The following is a 19,181-nucleotide window of genomic DNA, read 5'->3' on the forward strand; positions in this document are numbered from 1 at the left end:
TATTTGGTTCTCCTTTTTATTGTTAATATGCTTCATTATCTTTCATGTTAAAGTTAGACCTGTGGTGAGAGATTTATTGGAAGAAAAACCCCAACTGGAAGCAAACCACGACTGAAGACGAGGGAACAGCAACAAGTGAACCAGCCCGAGGATTGAGAGCATCAACTGGAGAGGACCCATCTGACTCGGAGAATCCAGTGATTCCGTCAGGAGAAAGTTTGGTGAGTCTCATTTACTCAAACTCTGGTCCTTTAGACATTACATACCTGTACAAAGGAAGGTAGGAAATAGTTGGAGTGAGACTGAATGTGCCCAGAGGAACCAGTTATGCCTCTGTCAGACCCAGTCGCAATCATTCCAGGTCTGGTAATGTGCTTCCAGCAGCCCAGCCCTTTAAAACCACTCCCATTCTGTGGAAGTCGAATCCCGATAAAGTCACTCAGAGACCGTGCAAGTACAAACTCTTTATTCCAAGCACCCGGGGCTTACTCAGTCTCGGACTTTTCCTGCCCAAACCACTAACTGACTAACAATTCCCCTTACACCACAGGTATATCCATCCAGATACCCCCCACACAAGACAGGCTGGAGACAAAGTTATTTACTACAGGACAGCCCCTAAAGACAAATTACAAAATAGTCATCATGGCGTTCACACACAGAACAGACTGAAGCTGTCCTATCTCTACGCATGAGTGCACAAGGAGATAAGCATCCTGAAACCCCAGCTAGTGACCCTCAAGAAGAAATATGGCTCAGCGTGGCTTAACACATCTGTTGATCATCAGCAGTTTCTTTCAGAAAAACAGGCTGCTATTGTTTAACAAAGTGTTAACCCTTTCACATACTTTATCATTCCCTCCTTTTGATCATTACATGATCACAAAGCAGTAATTTTTTTACAGAGAAAGCCACTGAGTACAGCATTGACTTATCAGTGGGTAAAAACAGCGTACAACAGTAATTATAACAATGAAATGTACAACTATTAGGCCATAATGAAATATCATGCCCCACATATTACCGAACAGACTTTCGAAGACCACCATTTCGACCCTTCGGTGAACCCGTGTAAATCCTGCCCTACTCTCTTGATGCTGTCAGTCTCCTTGGCAGTGTGCTCGGAGAGGGATGTAATGTTAGTAGACTCATCAGGGATGTAGGTGCAGCATTCTGTGTCAATAATAGCACAGGTTCGCCCTTTATCAACTGGGATAAAATCTAAAGCCATACGATTCTGTAGGGCTGTTTGCTGGATTGCAATCATTTCAGTGGATATTTCTGTTACTTGGGCCTGTGTTTCTGTCAGGGCCCCTGCAGTATTGTGGCCAGCTCCTCAAGTGTTGTAGCCAAATTGATTATCTCTCGTGAATTCCTGGCTACTCCATAGGAGAGAAAAGCGATCATCCAAAATTGCTCAGTCTCATCTCCGCTGCTGGGCACCTGCAAGTATGGCCAGGATGCATGTTTCCCAGCATAGGAAGTTCTGTTTGACAGATACCATCCCTCAAAACACTGACAGCCACAGTCATCTCTGCCTGGACCACAGTTTCTCACCTGACTTCCCTGGGTGTTATTTGAGAAAGCCCAGGCTGAGAGTTCCTCACTCTGGTTCAGTGGGATTACTGTTGCATAACCTGCAACAATGAATATTTACCGAGACAGGTTTTATAAAAACAACCAAACATTTATTAAACACATATAAACGATAAGGAAGAAAAAACAAAGGAAAACTTTAACTGGAGGTTAGCAGGTACGCAGTTGTTCACCAGCTCGCCACTCGGCTCTGGTTCTGAAAGTGTTAAATGCTGAAAACAGTTCTTAAAGCGATAACTTCGAAAGTCCAACAGTTTTACACATTCAATTGGGAGAGACTTCTCTGGAGAACGATTTCTTCACTGACGCACCTTTACTGCTGGTTCCATCCACAGGATTCCCGATGCCAAAAATAAACAGTTTAAATCGACTGACCTTAAATTCCTTTTAGAGAGAGAGAGAGCCTTTGTACATGAACTCATTGTGCTTTTACAAGAGTTATCTCGATGCAGCTTCTCTTCAACGAAGACTCAATTAGGTCGATCCTTTATTAAACTGCCAACCGATGCCGACTTCTCTCGATCCTTCACTTCGATGAATTCTTCACTCTCCCTTCAAAACTGTCCAAATTGAGTAAATTGGCACTTCCAGCCACAAATTCCCAGCTCAAATACAATATCTTGTAAGAGAATGCACCGTCCGTTTTAAAAATGAAACTACGTCACGAAAACAACCACGCAATGGAAGTGGAGGCACAACACGTCCTACCTGGAAATCTACAAACTCAAAAACCCACTGCATCACCTGAGTCGACCCTTATATAGTCACGGGGCACGTGTCATCACATGACCTCACAACGGCGGGAAAATCACATCAGGTGACCATTACATCATTCTCACAAAAACCACAGATCTCCTTGAGCATGTAATACCTCCCTCCAAAAAAAAAAATTTTGGTCTCTTGAAGAACAAAAATTTAACAATTTATACAAAAAAAATACTAAGGTATAAAATTTACAAAATGCACGATATACGATATATATAATCTTATCTTTCAGCCCTTTACAAACTAATGTACAGTAGGGGTGTTACAAATGATAAAATATCACTCCAAAAAAAAACAAATTTTCATTGTACATTTAACATCTAGACAAACAGTCAGCAATCACATTGTCTTTACCCTTGATATGAGTGATCAAAATATTGTACTCCTGTAACATTAAACTGGATTATTAAATTGGAGTTTAATTTCCTTAACAGTCACAGTGGCAAATTCTCTTTCATAATACGGCTCACCAGATACAGGAATTGGCTGCAGTGGAGCCACTGGAGGAACCTGATTAGGTTTACCAACAATTTGACATGTTTGACACGTTCTGCAAAATGTTGCCACATCTTGTCTTAAACTGGGCCAATAAAAATGTTTAGAAACTTTGTTCATAGTTTTCTTTACCCCTAAATGACCACCCAAAGGAATACTATGAGCCATAGTCCAAATCTCATTTCGGTAAATTTTAGGAACAACAACCTGATGATTAACTTCCCATTCCTTACTAGCGGGAATTGTAGGCGATCTCCACTTTCTCATTAATACCCCTTTTTCAAAATAATATCCAACTGGTACTTTTCCAATTTCACTATCTGGAAGAGCTTGTTCTTTTAATTTAACTATCTCAGGATCCCTACCCTGCTCTGCTATCATCTCCTTCCGAGATAGAGACAAATCTTCCTGATCAGACTTACCACCAAAATCCTGATCAAATAAGGTAGGTAAGGAAGTTTCTGATACATCCTCAAAATTCAAATCTTGATTTGAACTGTCATGGGTAACAACCACATCCTTTACATCAGTCTTTTTAGCCATAGCTCTTGTTACAACACAGGAAGAATCTGTGTTAGAATCCCTCTGTGGTTCCTCAGACTTTGAATTTATTGTCAAATGCACTTCAGGAAAAACTTGTCCACCTGCTAAATCATTCCCTAACAAAAAAGAAACATCATTCACAGGTAAACTGGATTGTAGTCCTACTTTAACAACCCCTGTAACTAATCCTGACCTTAAATTTACTCTATGTAAATGTACTGGCATAAGGGCACTCCCTACTCCTCTTAGATAATTTTCCTCACCAGTGTCAGACTCATCATTAAACCTTAACACACTGTGTAATATTAGTGATTGTGAAGCTCCAGTATCTCTAAGTATCCTTATCGGTTCTGCATTGGAACCTTCTTTCAAAGATACGAATCCTTCTGTTATAAAAGCCTCATATCCCTTCTTAACTTTGTCAGACTCTGACGCATCTTCATTAATATTTTCTAAACCCTGTGGTTTTGCATGTTTTACAATATGCTGCACACAAGCATCTGGGGCCACTTCTTTCTCTTTCCGTTTCAATCAGAAGCAGTTAGCCACTACATGTCCAGGTTTCTTACAATAATTACAAATAATACCAAAATGTCTTTCCTTCACGTCTCCCTTCATCCTTATTTTTCTCACCAACTTCAAATTTAAATTCTGATTTACCTTGACTCTCTGTACTAGTTTTCTTTTTAAAAAATTTACCTGGAGAAAATTTATTCTTGGGAATTAAAACATACTCATCAGCCAATTTAGCAATCTCCTGCAATATAGCAGTGTCCTGTTCATTTAAGTATGTTCTCACTTCAACAGGAATGCTTCTTTTAAATTCCTCCTGCAAAATCAGCTCTTTCAATTTATTATACTCCCCATTCACATTTTTAGAGGAAACCCATCTCTCAAAACACACAGATTTCTCATAGGCAAATTCCACATCAAGTTTTTTCCACCGATTTCTTTAAACTTCTAAATCTTTCTCTATACGCTTCCAGAACCATCTCGTATGCTTTTAATATATTCTCTTTAACAATATCATAATCCAGTGCTTGCTCAGCATTTAAAGCTGTATAAACTTGTTGTGCCTTCCCTTTAATTACACTTTGTAACATCACTGGCCATTGGTCTTTCGGCCACTTTAAACTCAGAGCAACAGTTTCGAAATGCTGAAAATATGCATCCACATCAGCTTCATTCAATGGAGGAGCCAAAACAACCTCACGACTAGCAATAAATTGATTTGTAGAACCAGAAGACTGATTCCCAGACCTTATTTTCTCCATCTCTAGCTCAAATTTCCTCTGGTTTTCAGCTTCTCTTTCTTTCATTTCCATTTTAAATCTTACTCATTGGAAACTTATCTAACACCTCCTCCTCAAAACATTTCAAATTAATATAATGTTCAGCAATTTTTCTTTGTATGAAAGCCTTGGTAGAATTTCTCGTAATCCCTTTAATATCCAACTTCTTAGCAATCTCCAATACCACAGGTTTTTTCGCAGTCTCAAAAAATCCTGAGTCAGGCGTCTTCAAAAACTCGTCAATATCCATTGTTGCCGAATACAACACACACACACACACACCAATCAAACCCAAAAAAAAAAAAAAGTCGGGTATTCCCTTTCCAAATCAAAATGGCAATTACCAGCACTTAAACTCAAAATCGAAACATATCCCGGATGAGCCCCCACAAAATTATGTTACGTAACCGGCAACAATGAATATTAACCGAGACAAGTTTTATAAAAACAACCGAACATTTATTAAACATGTATAAATGATAAGGAAGAGAAAACAAAGGAAAACTTTAACTGGAGGTTAACAGGTACACAGTTGTTCACCAACTCGCCACTCGGCTCTGGTTCTTAAAGTGTTAAATGCTGAAAACAGTTCTTAAAGCGATACAGTCAGATACAGTTCTTAAAGCGATAACTTCGAAAGTCCAACAGTTTTACACATTCAATTGGGAGAGACTGCTCTGGAGAACGATTTCTTCACCGACGCACCTTTACTGCCGGTTCTGTCCACAGGATTCCCGATGCCAAAAATAAACAGTTTAAATCGACTGACCTTAAATTCCTATTAGAGAGAGAGAGAGCCTTTGTGCATGAACTCATTGCGCTATTGCAAGAGTTATCTCAATGCAGCTTCTCTTCAACGAAGACTCAATAAGGTCGATCCTTTATTAAACTGCCAAACGATGCCGACTTCTCTCGCTCCTTCACTTCGATGAATTCTTCACTCTCCCTTCAAAACTGTCCGAATTGAGTAAATTGGCACTTCCAGCCACAAATTCCCAGCTCAAATACAATATCTTGTAAGAGAACGCACCTTCCATTTTAAAAATGAGACTGCGTCACGAAAACAACCACGCAACAGAAACGGAGGCACAACACGTTCTACCTGGAAATCTACAAACTCAAAAACCCACTGCATCACCTGAGTCGACCCTTATATAGTCACGGGTCACATGTCATCACGTGACCTCACAACGGCGGGAAAATCACATCATGTGACCTCCAAAAGACCATTACAGCATTCTCACAAATACCACAGATCTCCTTGAGCATGTAACATTACTGACATTGGAACCATAGTTTTACCATGCTGCGGAATTTCGGCACAAACCCAGCAGGCCCCTAGTTCTACCTGTGTGACAGAAAGGTGTTAACATGGGGCCCCCGGATGCTGGGGTGAGCCCTCTCAAAGACATAATCACAAACACCACTACCAACCAATACATTTTCCTTTAGTCCGAGAGAGTCCTTCTTCTCAGTTCCTTCAGTAACACGTTTGCAGTCTGTTCGATGTATCCACCGAGATTGCCCCTTCAGTTTCACAGCTGTGGGAGTGGTCAGTAATACCTGATATGGTCCTCTCCACCAAGGTCTGAGATTCCCTTGATCCCAGTTCTTGATCAGGACAAAATTTCCAGGTTCTGTGGTGGGATAGTCACTCCTCTCTGCTGGGTAGTTCTCTTCCTTGTAAGCCTGTCATACCTGTGAATGTAATGCTTGGAGAATTTTGGTTAGTTGGCATATATAATTCCCCATTTCTTCCCCTAGTGTATGCATATCAAATTTTGTTGGTAGACTTTCTGGGAGCAATGGTACACAAGGTCTTGGTCCCCAGGGTGTCCTCATGGGCCGTCCATAAATGATTTAGGCTGGTGACAACCCTGTTTTCCCCTGTGGGGTAACCCTCATGTGGATTAGGGTCAGCTTCAACCAAGTGAGTTCAGTCTCCACTGTTACTTTGGCCAATTTACTCTTCAGAGTGCCATTGGCTCTCTCCACTATGCCAGCAGCCTGTGGGTGGTGTACACAGTGGAACTGGTGCTTGATAACTAGTTCGTTACATACTCCTTGGTTTACTTTTGCCACAAAGTGTGGTCCATTGTCAGAGCTCAGCATCTTTGGCAGGCCGTACCTTGGAATTATTTCCCGTAATAATACCTTCACAACAGTCTTAGCAATACAATGGTAGTTGGAACAGCTTCAATCCATCTACTAAACACATCTATAATAACTATGCAGTATCTATAGCAATGCACTCTAGGCAATTCAATGAAATCAACCTGTAGACGTGAAAAAGGTTCACCTGTCAAGGGAGTCGTACCCGGTGTACAGGGTACAGGTTACCAACCATTCCCTCCTTTCCCAGGTGTGTACAATATTGGTAAAAACTGTGCAGGAACACAAACCGGTCCCGCTGGGGTGATACAAAAACCTAGGTCGGGGTCTCTCTGGCACCCACCTGGGACCACAGTTTGTGCTCCTCCTCAGAGACGTCCCCCTGAAAAGTACGTACCTCCTGCATGTCTGGCAAACCCCTTCTGCTTCAGTCACAGAAGGTTGCTTGAAGGAAACCCGAGGGAACTACAACTACCAAGGGTTCGACCGCACTTTTCCCTGTCTTATCCGCTGAAGCATTGCCTGTAGTGACCCGGTCGGACATGCGGATGTGGGCCGCACATTTAATAATAGACAAAACTCGAGGTAGCTGTAGAACGGTGAGTAAGTTGTTTACAAAGGTGGCATTACTAATGGGGTGGCCAGAGGCAGTCAGGAATCCCCATGTGCCCAGAGAACCCCGTAGTCATAAAAACATAGAAACATAAAAAATAGATGCAGGAGTAGGCCATTCGGCCCTTCAAGCCTGCACCACCATTCAGTATGATCATAGCTGATCATCCATCTCAGAAAAGGGAATGGAAGGAAAAGGAAGATGTAAAGTGGAACAGTGTATCATTAGCATGTTGGAGGAATAATGCATGTGACAAAGGGATCGTGGTTGCAGAAGGAACACCAAAGGTTGGGAGACGCTAAAAGCGGAGCGTGAATGGGTGGATCGGCACCGAAAACGAGAGCAGGAAAAACAACGTAAGCAAACCAAGGCCGGCCTAGATAGGAGAGAAGGGCAGGAATGTCACACTAAACTTCGAACTGATAGGGAAACGAGAGATCCCGAACCCATGTCTGGCAGACCGACCCTGTTTAAGGGCAGTCACCATGATGAGGAGTGGGCACCCATCATACACCCCCACCTTACCAGGGGCCAAGTGCACCCAGTGCCCCTGAACCCCTGAACCCCAATCCTCAGGGTACTCAGATATAGTGGCCACTCGGGTAAAACAGCAGCGGCAGGGAAGGGGAGACTCTCGATACCCTGAGATCCAGAAAGGGAATACCAAGGATTATTCTGAGACAGGGAGGGAAGAATCCAATAAAACCCCAGAGTTAATGGCTCCACAAGGACAATTGCCCACCCAAATGCTGCCCAATCCACGAGCAGGAGGAGGAACCTCAGTGATTCCTGTGTCTGCACCCTAGAAGCCTCAGGAAATGATAATGATCATGAATCAGGCCCCAGATAGAAAAGAAAAACCAGCACAGTTTGCTCAGTATGTCCACAGTACTACACAAATGTTCAATGCAACCCGGGAAGATTTATTCTGTCTCTGCTGCATGATTCTCTCAGCTGATGAGGGGCTGAAATGGAAGGCAGAATTGAGATACCAAACCTATCAGGAGTTACAGGGAGGAAACAATAATGAGAATGAACAGACAGACCAGATTATTCAAGCCTTGGAAAGGGCTCTCCAGCAATCTGTAAACATCACTAAAATACTTGAATGTAAACCTAAGCCTGAGGAATCGGGACCAGACTATTGGGAGCGATTTGTGGCCTGCTATGGCACTTTCGCAGGAGACAAAGCCTTTAATGATGGGAATCAGTCCCCCAGTTTAATGCCTTACTGTTCCAATGCTTACCAACTAAGTTAGCCAACACGATTAAAACAAATAAAATGAATTGGCCTGACAGTGAACGAAATCGAATGCGACGAGCTTTGACATACTATTGCGAGCCGACTTTCGAATCCTGATCAGCCCCGAAGGGCACTAATATTAAAGGTAAATATGTTCACTGGGAAGGACGCGAGCGGACTATAGCTGGGGATCAGAAATTGGAACAAAAACCTACCAAAGGACAGGTGGGACAACAACCCGTTTAGAAATTGACAAGCAAGGATGCTTCCTACCGTGAGTACCACCCCTCGGGAAGAGCCCAACGTAATATTGCAATTTGCTGGAATTCCAATTCTGTTCATGATTGATACATGGGCAACCACAACCACTCTCGATCAGGAAATAGTATCAGAAAATGGATTCCAGCTATCAGACGCTACAATCACTCTGGGTTCGAAGGCACAGAACGTACGTATTCACGTACCCAGCCACTGCAGGTGGAATTCCAGGGGAACCAGTGTGAGGTTTCATTTACACTCACCACCAGTCCAGGGTGTAATCTAGCAGGGAGAGACTTGCTCTGTCCGTTGGAAGTCGAGATTCTATGCACAGACAAGGGTATCACCCTGGGACTAGCCAACAACCGAAAGATTCCTCAGTTTCCAACCCCCCCCGTGGTGGGCAATTAATCTGGACTCCACTGCCTTTGAACCCCTTGTGCCAGTGGTTGACCCCCATGTGACTCTATGCTATGTCCCTACGGGGTGCTCAGCTGAGGAAAGCCAACATTATGCATCCCTCGAGGGACAGAAGTTCCCAGTCATGGTGATTGGAGAGGTTAAAGGAAGAGAGGGCACTGCATTACTGGTCGAAGTTCCGGATTTCCTTTGGCAACAGACAGGACTGGTGGTTCCCCATATCACCGTTAGGGTTTGCCCTGGGTTCAAGCCAAAGAGCCTGGGTTCCTTGCCTACACCCTGACGAAACAAGCCCCCAGTACCGAGGGAGACTGGCAAGACTTGGTTGCGGGCCAACTCCGATACTGGAAGGAGTCGGAGGTGAAGGCGTGACATCTAGTAAGACACTCTTTTAATATTGACCGAACCCAAGACGTTCTACCCCATCTCTGGGCAATTTCAGGCCATGAAGTTGGCAACATCAACTGCCCCCCCGTCCAGATCACAGACTCTCCCATCCATTCCGCGATACCCCCTCAGGCCCAAGGCAACATTTTATGAGGATGAAAGCTGTTCTGTGGATCCAGCAGGAAAACGATATTCTGGCTATGCGATAGTGACGGACAGTGAAATAGTTGAGCAGGCCTCTTTTGAGGCAGCTGTCTCCGCCCAGAAGGCTGAGCTCTTTGCTCTGACTTGTGCCTGTATCCTAGCAACAGACAAAAGTGCGAATGTTTACACAGATTCCCGTTATGCATTTGGAGTTGTACATAAATAATCTTCCGGAAATAGTAGGGGACAGAGGGTCCAGTGAGATGGAGGAACCGAGGGAAATACATGTTAGTGGGGAAGTGGTGTTAGGTCAGTTGAAGGGATTAAAGGCAGATAAATTCCCAGGGCCAGATGGTCTGCATCCCAGAATGCTAAAGGAAGTAACCCAAGAAATAGTGGATGAAATAGTGATAATTTTTCAAAACTCTTTAGATTCTGGACTAGTTCCTGAGGATTGGAGAGTGGCTAATGTAACCCTGCTTTTTAAAAAAGGAGGAAGAGAGAAACCGGGGAATTATAGACCGGTTAGCCTGACATCAGTGGTGGGGAAAATGCTAGAGTCAGTTATCAAAGATGTGATAACAGCACATTTGGAAAGCGGAGAAATCATCGGACAAAGTCAGCATGGATTTGTGAAAGGAAAATCATGTCTGACGAATCTCATAGAATTTTTTGAGGATGTAACTAGTAGAGTGGATAGTGGAGAACCAGTGGATGTGGTATATTTGGATTTTCAGAAGGCTTTTGACAAGGTCCCACACAGGAGATTAGTGTGCAAACTTAAAGTACACGGTATTGGGGGTAAGGTATTGATGTGGATAGAGAATTGGTTGGCAGACAGGAAGCAAAGAGTGGGAATAAACGGGACCTTTTCAGAATGGCAGGCAGTGACTAGTGGGGTACCACAAGTCTCTGTGCTGGGACCCCAGTTGTTTACAATATATATTAATGACTTGGATGAGGGAATTAAATGCAGCATCTCCAAGTTCGCGGATGACACGAAGCTGGGTGGCAGTGTTAGCTGTGAGGAGGATGCTAAGAGGATGCAGGGTGACTTGGATAGGTTAGATGAGTGGGCAAATTCATGGCAGATGCAATTTAATGTGGATAAATGTGAGGATATCCAGTTTGGTGGCAAAAACAGGAAAACAGATTATTATCTGAATGGTGGCCGATTAGGAAAAGGGGAGGTGCAACGAGACCTGGGTGTCATTATACACCAGTCATTGAAAGTGGGCATGCAGGTACAGCAGGCGGTGAAAAAGGCGAATGATATGCTGGCATTTATAGCGAGAGGATTCGAGTACAGGAGCAGGGAGGTACTACTGCAGTTGTACAAGGCCTTGGTGAGACCACACCTGGAGTATTGTGTGCAGTTTTGGTCCCCTAATCTGAGGAAAGACATTCTTGCCATACAGGGAGTACAAAGAAGGTTCACCAGATTGATTCCTGGGATGGCAGGACTTTCATATGATATAAGACTGGATCGGCTAGGCTTATGCTCGTTGGAATTTAGAAGATTGAGGGGGGATCTTATTGAAACGTATAAAATCTTAAAGGGATTGGACAGGCTAGATGCAGGACGATTGTTCCCGATGTTGGGGAAGTCCAGAACGAGGGGTCACAGTTTGAGGATAAAGGGGAAGCCTTTTAGGACCGAGATTAGGAAAAACTTCTTCACACAGAGAGTGGTGAACCTGTGGAATTCTCTGTCACAGGAAACAGTTGAGGCCAGTTCGTTGGCTATATTTAAGAGGAAGTTAGATATGGCCCTTGTGGCTAAAGGGATCAGCGAGTATGGAGGGAAGGCTGGGGCAGGGTTCTGAGTTGGATGATCAGCCATGATCATAATAAATGGCGGTGCAGGCTCGAAGGGCCGAATGGCCTACTCCTGCACCTATTTTCTATGTTTCTATGTATCGCTGAGAGGTAGGAGGAGACCGCTCGGCCCGTCGGTTTGATGCCGGTTCCCCGGGGAGGGAGAGGGGGATTTTATTGAAAGGATGAAGACGGTGAGAGAGGGGGCGGACAGGATGTTTGTCCCGGTGGGGACAGGAGGGGCTCATCTGTGGAAATGTCTGAGCCCACGGTGGTGGCGATTCACCACATTGGGGGGCAAACACCGGCAGACTGTTGCCCTGCAAGCGGGGCCAATGGTCCGGGCAAAGTGACAGTTATTTGTGTTTTGTTGAGATTGTACCGGGAATATGGTGTAAAATCCCGCTCCCCACACTAACACGGGTTATACAGACCAAAGAACAAACTGCCGGAGGAACTCAGTGGGTCGGGCAGCATCTGTGGAAGGAAATGGACCGTCAACATTTCGGGCCGAGACCCTCCCTCTGGACTGAGAGTGGACGGGAAATAGTCAGAGAAAAGAGGTGAGGGGTGGGGATGGGGCAAGAGCTGGGGAGTGAGAGGTGGATCCAGGTGGGAAGGTGGAAATAGTGACAGGGTGGGAGGTGAGTGGTTGGGGCAACACGGGGCTGCAGAAGATGGAAATTAATTCCATAGAGGGTTAACAAAGAGGTTAGAGAGTATTTGTTACAGAGAGTGCAATGAAGATTCGCCAGACTGATCCCTGGAGTGGTGGGGTCATCATATGAAGGAAGATCAAATGTGATAACCCTTTCATTTAGAGCAGGGGTCCCCAACCTTTTTAGCACCGCAGACCGGCAGACCAGTTTATTATTGACAATATTCTTGCGGACCGGCCAACCGGAGGGGTGGGGGCGGGAGTAGGGTTGCCAACGGACAAGAGTAGCAGTCAAATACATGGTGTTTACCCTGAGAAAGACTACAATGACCATGAAGCCTTGAGCGGGCACCAGTGCGTATGCGTGTATGTGCCGATTTTTTTTCTACAAATCGTTTTTGGCAATTCTGCTCCGGGGGGGGCGGGAGGTGTTAATCACGACCGGAATATAGGTGATAAGCGGCTAATACACTCAATTTCGTTTCTAAAAGGGTTTATCTAATGAATTTAATATTAAACACACAGCACATATTTTCCTTGCATGAATATAGAAACATAGAAACATAGAAACATAGAAAATAGGTGCAGGAGTAGGCCATTCGGCCCTTCGAGCCTGCACCGCCATTTATTATGATCATGGCTGATCATCCAACTCAGAACCCAGCCTTCCCTCCATACCCCCTGACCCCTGTAGCCACAAGGGCCATACCTTACTCCCTCTTAAATATAACAAATGAACTGGCCTCAACAGTTTGCTGTGGCAGAGAATTCCACAGATTCACCACTCTCTGTGTGAAGAAGTTTTTCCTAATCTCGGTCCTAAAAGGCTTCCCCTCTATCCTCAAACTGTGACCCCTCGTTCTGGACCTCCCCAACATCGGGAACAATCTTCCCGCATCTAGCCTGTCCAATCCCTTTAGGATCTTATACGTTTCAATCAGATCCCCCCTCAATCTTCTAAATTCCAACGAGTACAAGCCCAGTTCATCCAGTCTTTCTTCATATGAAAGACCTGCCATCCCAGGAATCAATCTGGTGAACCTTCTTTGTACTCCCTCTATGGCAAAGAGGTCTTTCCTCAGATTAGGGGGCCAAAACTGCACACAATACTCCAGGTGTGGTCTCACCAAGGCCTTGTACAACTGCAGTAGTACCTCCCTGCTCCTGTACTCGAATCCTCTCGCTATAAATGCCAGCATACCGTTCGCCTTTTTCGCCGCCTGCTGTACCTGCATGCCCACTTTCAATGACTGGTGTATAATGACACCCAGGTCTCGTTGCACCTCCCCTTTTCCTAATCGGCCACCATTCCGATAATAATCTGTTTTCCTATTTTTGCCACCAAAGTGGATAACTTCACATTTATCCACATTAAATTGCATCTGCCATGAGTTTGCCCACTCACCCAACCTATCCAAGTCACCCTGCATCCTCTTAGCATCCTCCTCACTGCTAACACTGCCACCCAGCTTCGTGTCATCCGCAAACTTGGAGATGCTTCATTTAATTCCCTCATCCAAGTCATTAATATAGTGATAAGTCAATTATCAGGGGAGTACAGGGGAGCTTGAAGTAAGTGTTGAACGAACTTTCAGTAGAAGTGGTAGAGGCAGGTTTGATAATTATCATTTAAAGAACAATTGGATAGGTATATGGACAGGAAAGGAATGGAGGGTTATGGGCTGAGTGCAGGTCGGTGGGACAAGGTGAGAGTAGCATTCGGCACGGACTATAAGGGCAGAGATCACCTGTTTCTGTGCTGTAATTGTTATATGGTTATATAAGTCACTTATAACTCAATAGCATCATAACATTTTAAGTAACATTTGGATATTAAGCACACAGCGCATATTAGTCATAGTCAGAGTCATACTTTATTAATTCCGGGGGAAATTGGTTTTCGTTACAGTTGCTCCATAAATAATAAATAGTAATTAATAAATAGTAATAGAACCATAAATAGTTAAATAGTAATATGTAAATTATGCCAGTAAATTATGAAATAAGTCCAGGACCAGCCTATCGGCTCAGGGTGTCTGACCCTCCAAGGGAGGAGTTGTAAAGTTTGATGGCCACAGGCAGGAATGACTTCCTATGACGCTCTGTGCTGCATCTCGGTGGAATGAGTCTCTGGCTGAATGTACTCCTGTGCCCACCCAGTACATTATGTAGTGGATGGGAGACATTGTCCAAGATGGCATGCAACTTAGTCAGCATCCTCTTTTCAGACACCACCGTCAGAGAGTCCAGTTCCATCCCCACAACATCACTGGCCTTACGAATGAGTTTGTTGATTCTGTTGGTGTCTGCTACCCTCAGCCTGCTGCCCCAGCACACAACAGCAAACATGATAGCACTGGCCACCACAGACTCGTAGAACATCCTCAGCATCGTCCGGCAGATGTTAAAGGACCTCAGTCTCCTCAGGAAATAGAGACGGCTCTGACCCTTCTTGTAGACAGCCTCAGTGTTCTTTGACCTGTCCAGTTTATTGTTAGTTCGTATCCCCAGGTATTTGTAATCCTCCACCATGTCCACACTGACCCCCTGGATGGAAACAGGGGTCGCTGGTACCTTAGTTCTCCTCAGGTCTACCACCAGCTCCTTAGTCTTTTTCACATCAAGCTGCAGATAATTCTGCTCACACCATGTGACAAAGTTTCCTGCCATAGCCCTGTACTCAGCCTCATCTCCCTTGCTGATGCATCCAACTATGGCAGAGTCATCCGAAAACTTCTGAAGATGACAAGACTCTGTGCAGTAGTTGAAATCCGAGGTGTAACTGTTGAAGAGAAAAGGAGACAAGACAGTCCCCCGTGGAGCCCCAGTGCTGCTGATCACTCTGTTGGACACACAGTGTTGCAAGCACACGTACTGTGGTCTGCCAGTCAGGTAATCAAGAATCCATGACACCAGGAAAGCATCCACTTGCATCGCTGTCAGCTTCTCCCCCAGCAGAGCAGGGCGGATTGTGTTGAACGCACTGGAGAAGTCAAAAAACATGACCCTCACAGTGCTCGCTGGCTTGTCCAGGTGGGCGCAGACATGGTTCAGCAGGAAGACGATGGCATCCTCAACTCCTAGTCGGGGCTGGTAGGCGAACTGGAGGGGATCTAAGTGTGGCCTGACCATAGGCTGGAGCAGCTCCAGAACAAGTCTCTCCAGGGTCTTCATAAACTGGGAGGTCAATGCCACCGGTCTGTAGTCATTGAGGCTGCTGGGGCACGGCGACTTCGACACAGGGACGAGGCAGGACGTCTTCCACAGCACAGGAACCCTACGGAGCCTCAGGCTCAGGCTGAAGACATGGCGAAGTACTCCACATAGCTGAGGGGCACAGGCTTTGAGCACCCTGGTACTGACACCATCCGGTCCTGCAGCCTTGCTTGGGTTGAGACGTTTCAGCTGTCTTCTCATCTGTTCGGCTGTGAAGCCCACCATGGTGGTTTTGTGTGGGTAAGGGGTATAGTCATGAGAGCAGGGTTGGGGACTGTGAGGAGGGGTAGGAGGGGAGAGTGGAATATGTGTTGGTTGGGGGCCGACAACAGGTGGCTCATGTTGGGGATGGGCAGGGGTCACAATGTCAAATCTGTTAAAGAAGAGGTTAAGGTCGTTGGCCCTGTCCACACTGTCCTCAGTTCCTCTGTTGCTAGTTTGCAGGAACCCAGTGATGGTCCTCATCCCCCTCCAGACCTCTCTCATGTTGTTCCTCTTGTGAACATATAAAATCATTGCAACACACTGATATCACTGAATCAGTGGGAGCCCTGGGCTTGTTTTCCTGCAACAAGACAGTGCCATCGAGGGGTGATGGGAGACAGTGATACTCGAAGGGAGTTCCTTATGTCCAGTCTATTCTGCAATTTAGTTTTCATTGCATTCATTGCAGAGATATGTTGCAAATGGAATCAATATTTTCAGTGCTTTCTTGGCTATTAGGATATTCAGCCTTGACTTTGATCCAGAATGCTGGCAGAGGTGTTATGTCAAACATACTTTTCAGCTCGCCGTCATTTGCAAGCTCGAAGAGTTGATCTCCTTCCCACGCTGACATGGTTGACGTGAGGGTAATAACCTCACGTGCATTCAAGTTCAACAGTGGGCGTGACAGGGAATGCAGCTGACTCATATTTCCAAATCATGTTGTTTCCTCGCAGCCCGGTAGCGCATGCTTTGCGGCCCAGTACTGGTCCGCGGCCCGGTGGTTGGGGACCGCTGATTAGAGAATGGAGGACTGAGAGGTGAACACATTGAAATGCACAGCATCATTACAGACATCCCACCTCTCCTGGAAGTTCCGGGAGTCTCCCGCATATTGATCGTGGCTCCTTGACGCCCAGAAATTATATAAAATATCCCGGAAATTGATTTTATTGAGAGGGAGAGCGAGCATCCTGATTGGTCTCTCTTCATGCTAAGAATGGTGGAAACAATATGATTTGGCGGTATGAGTCCGCTGCACCTTTCCTCATTCCCTGTCACGCCCACTGTTGAACTCGAACGCACGCGAGGTCATTACCCGCGCGTCATCCATGTCAGCGGGGGAAGATCAACTCCTCGAGCTTGCAAATGATGGCGGGCTGAAAAGTATGTTTGATGTAACATCTTTGCTGGCATTCTGGATCAAAGTCAAGGCTGAATATCCTGAGATAGTCACGAAAGCACTGAAAACATTGCTTCCATTTCCAACATATCTCCGTGAAGCAGGGTTTTCTGTAATGAAAACTAAATTGTGGAATACACTGGACATAAGGAACCCCCTTCGAGTATCACGCTCTCCCATCACCCCTCCATGGGACCGTCTTGTTGCAGGGAAACAAGCCCAGGGCTCCCACTGATTCAGCGATATTGGTGTGTTGCAATGATTTTATATGTTCACACGAGGAAAATAAGCGCTGTTTAATATCCAAACGTTACTTAAAATGTTATGATGCTATTGACTTATAATTGATTTATCACTATTAATGCGAGGAAAATATGCTCTGTGTATTTAATATTAAATTCGTTAGATAACCCCTTTTAGTAACGAAATTGAGTGTATTAGCCACTTATAAGTGACTTATGGTTGACTTATCACCTATATTCTGGTGGTGATTAACACCACATCCCCTCCCCAGTCGGCCGGTTCACAAGAATATTGTCAATATTAAACCAGTCCGTGGTACAGAAAAGGTTGCGGACCCCTGCTAAGTCGACCTATCAGTTTTCTCCGTGGGTGGGCTTCACAGTCGACCTCAAAAATAATGACAATGTTGCTCACTGCACTGTTTGCAACAGTGACTTTTCTATTGCCCATGGTGGGCCAAAATGTGAAAGACATGTTGAGGTGAGTTTAACAGGTGTCACTTGTTCATTAGCATAGCCAACGTTATTTAAACTACACAAACACGAGGAAATCTGCAGATGCTGGAATTTCAAGCAACACACACAGGCTGGCTCCTGAGGAGCTACACTATTGATGTCCTACGTGATGAGGCCGAACTCCTTGTAGACTTGCTTAAAGTTGTAATAGAATAAACATAATATAATATAAGTACATATTTTAATGTCACATTTTCTGCATATACCCAACTTGGTTTACAGATTAGACAAGATGATTAAACAAAGTATTACATACACCCTTGGAGATCGACGGGGGGCGGGGGGGGGACGGAGTAGATATTGGGTTGCAGGGGGCGGGGATGCTACCTCCCTGAAATGAGTTTTGCAGGGTGGGATGTCTGCCATTATCGGTTGAACCAGGGATCGCAGTCTCTGAGAAAGGGGGTGGACTGTCCGGGACTGAGATGAGGGGAAATGTCTCCACTCCGAGGGTGGTGAATGTCTGTAAATCCCCACCACAGAGGGCGGTGAAGACTCAGTGATCATCCTCACATAAAACAGAGGCTGGCAGATGTGTGGAGACCAAAGGGATCGAGGAAATGAGGATCGGGCAGAAACATGTGGCTGAGAGGGGAGAGCAGTCACCATCTTGTTGATAGTTAGAGGGGCTGAATGAGCTGTTTCTCACTTGGTGTTTCAGTGTTCCAGTCCAGTGAGGCCGGAGGAATGTAAATAGAAATGAGTGTTTATAAACACAGACTGATTTGAACGAAACCTGCACATTTCCTGTTTGGGTCTGAATTGAGTGATTAGATCAGACTAGACGCAACTTTATTGTCATTGTGCCGACTCCAGATACAAAGCCAATGAAACGCAGTTGGCGTCTGTCCTGGGGTCAGGACTGTCACGTGACGGCTCTGCCCATTTACCTGGTCGGAAGACACGTCACCTGCCAATCAAGATCTGACCCCACCCCGCCCATCAATGCTCACCTCACCATTGGCCCCTTTAATTAGCCTTGTACTTGGCCTCGGGCAATTGGTCTTTGTAATCAGCTTAACCCTGCTGGCACCGAGCCATTGGCTTCCCTGTGAATCACCTGGGCTGGACCTTCCAGTCCTATAAAGGAGCCCACGGGTGCGTGACCCTCTCTCTTTTTTGCTACCTCCGAGGGACCACCCTGCTGTCTGTGAGTTGTGCTTTGAATAGGGTTGGGAGTGTGGATATTGTCCATAAGCAGAAGAGGTGTGCCTGCATAGAGTGAAGGGGGGTTGTATATGTCTGTGTGTACTTTGTCCCCACGCGATTTAATGTGATTTATTGCTGATCCGACTACTGTAAATTGTGCGCGTGTTGCTTCTGTTGCCATTTTCCCCCGTTTGCCTCCTGTAAATAAAATCCTTCACTACCCAGACTGTGAGCCCAGAGCCCTTGACTTTGAGACCTGCAGAATCTGTTTCCTGACTTACAATAATTGGCGCTGCGTGGGGGAAGTGTTCTGGAACAGGGGCAGAA

At 45.3% G+C, this 19,181-nt stretch overlaps 1 long non-coding RNA gene across 9 annotated transcripts in view; it reads left to right on the forward strand.

Moving 5' to 3' along the window:
* The window catches only part of LOC134342052 (uncharacterized), a 48,608-nt gene that overhangs the window by 8,169 nt on the left and 21,258 nt on the right, over nucleotides 1-19,181 (forward strand). For 7 of the 9 annotated variants that reach the window (XR_010016927.1, XR_010016933.1, XR_010016934.1 and 4 more), the window contains one exon: nucleotides 54-221. This is a non-coding gene — a long non-coding RNA (uncharacterized LOC134342052). The remainder of the gene's footprint in view (nucleotides 1-53; nucleotides 222-19,181) is intronic. The other 2 variants (XR_010016929.1, XR_010016932.1) reach the window with 1 other exon arrangement.

This window comes from Mobula hypostoma, unplaced genomic scaffold (genome assembly GCF_963921235.1).
Source record: "Mobula hypostoma unplaced genomic scaffold, sMobHyp1.1 scaffold_150, whole genome shotgun sequence".
Classification (NCBI taxonomy): Eukaryota; Metazoa; Chordata; class Chondrichthyes; order Myliobatiformes; family Myliobatidae; genus Mobula; species Mobula hypostoma.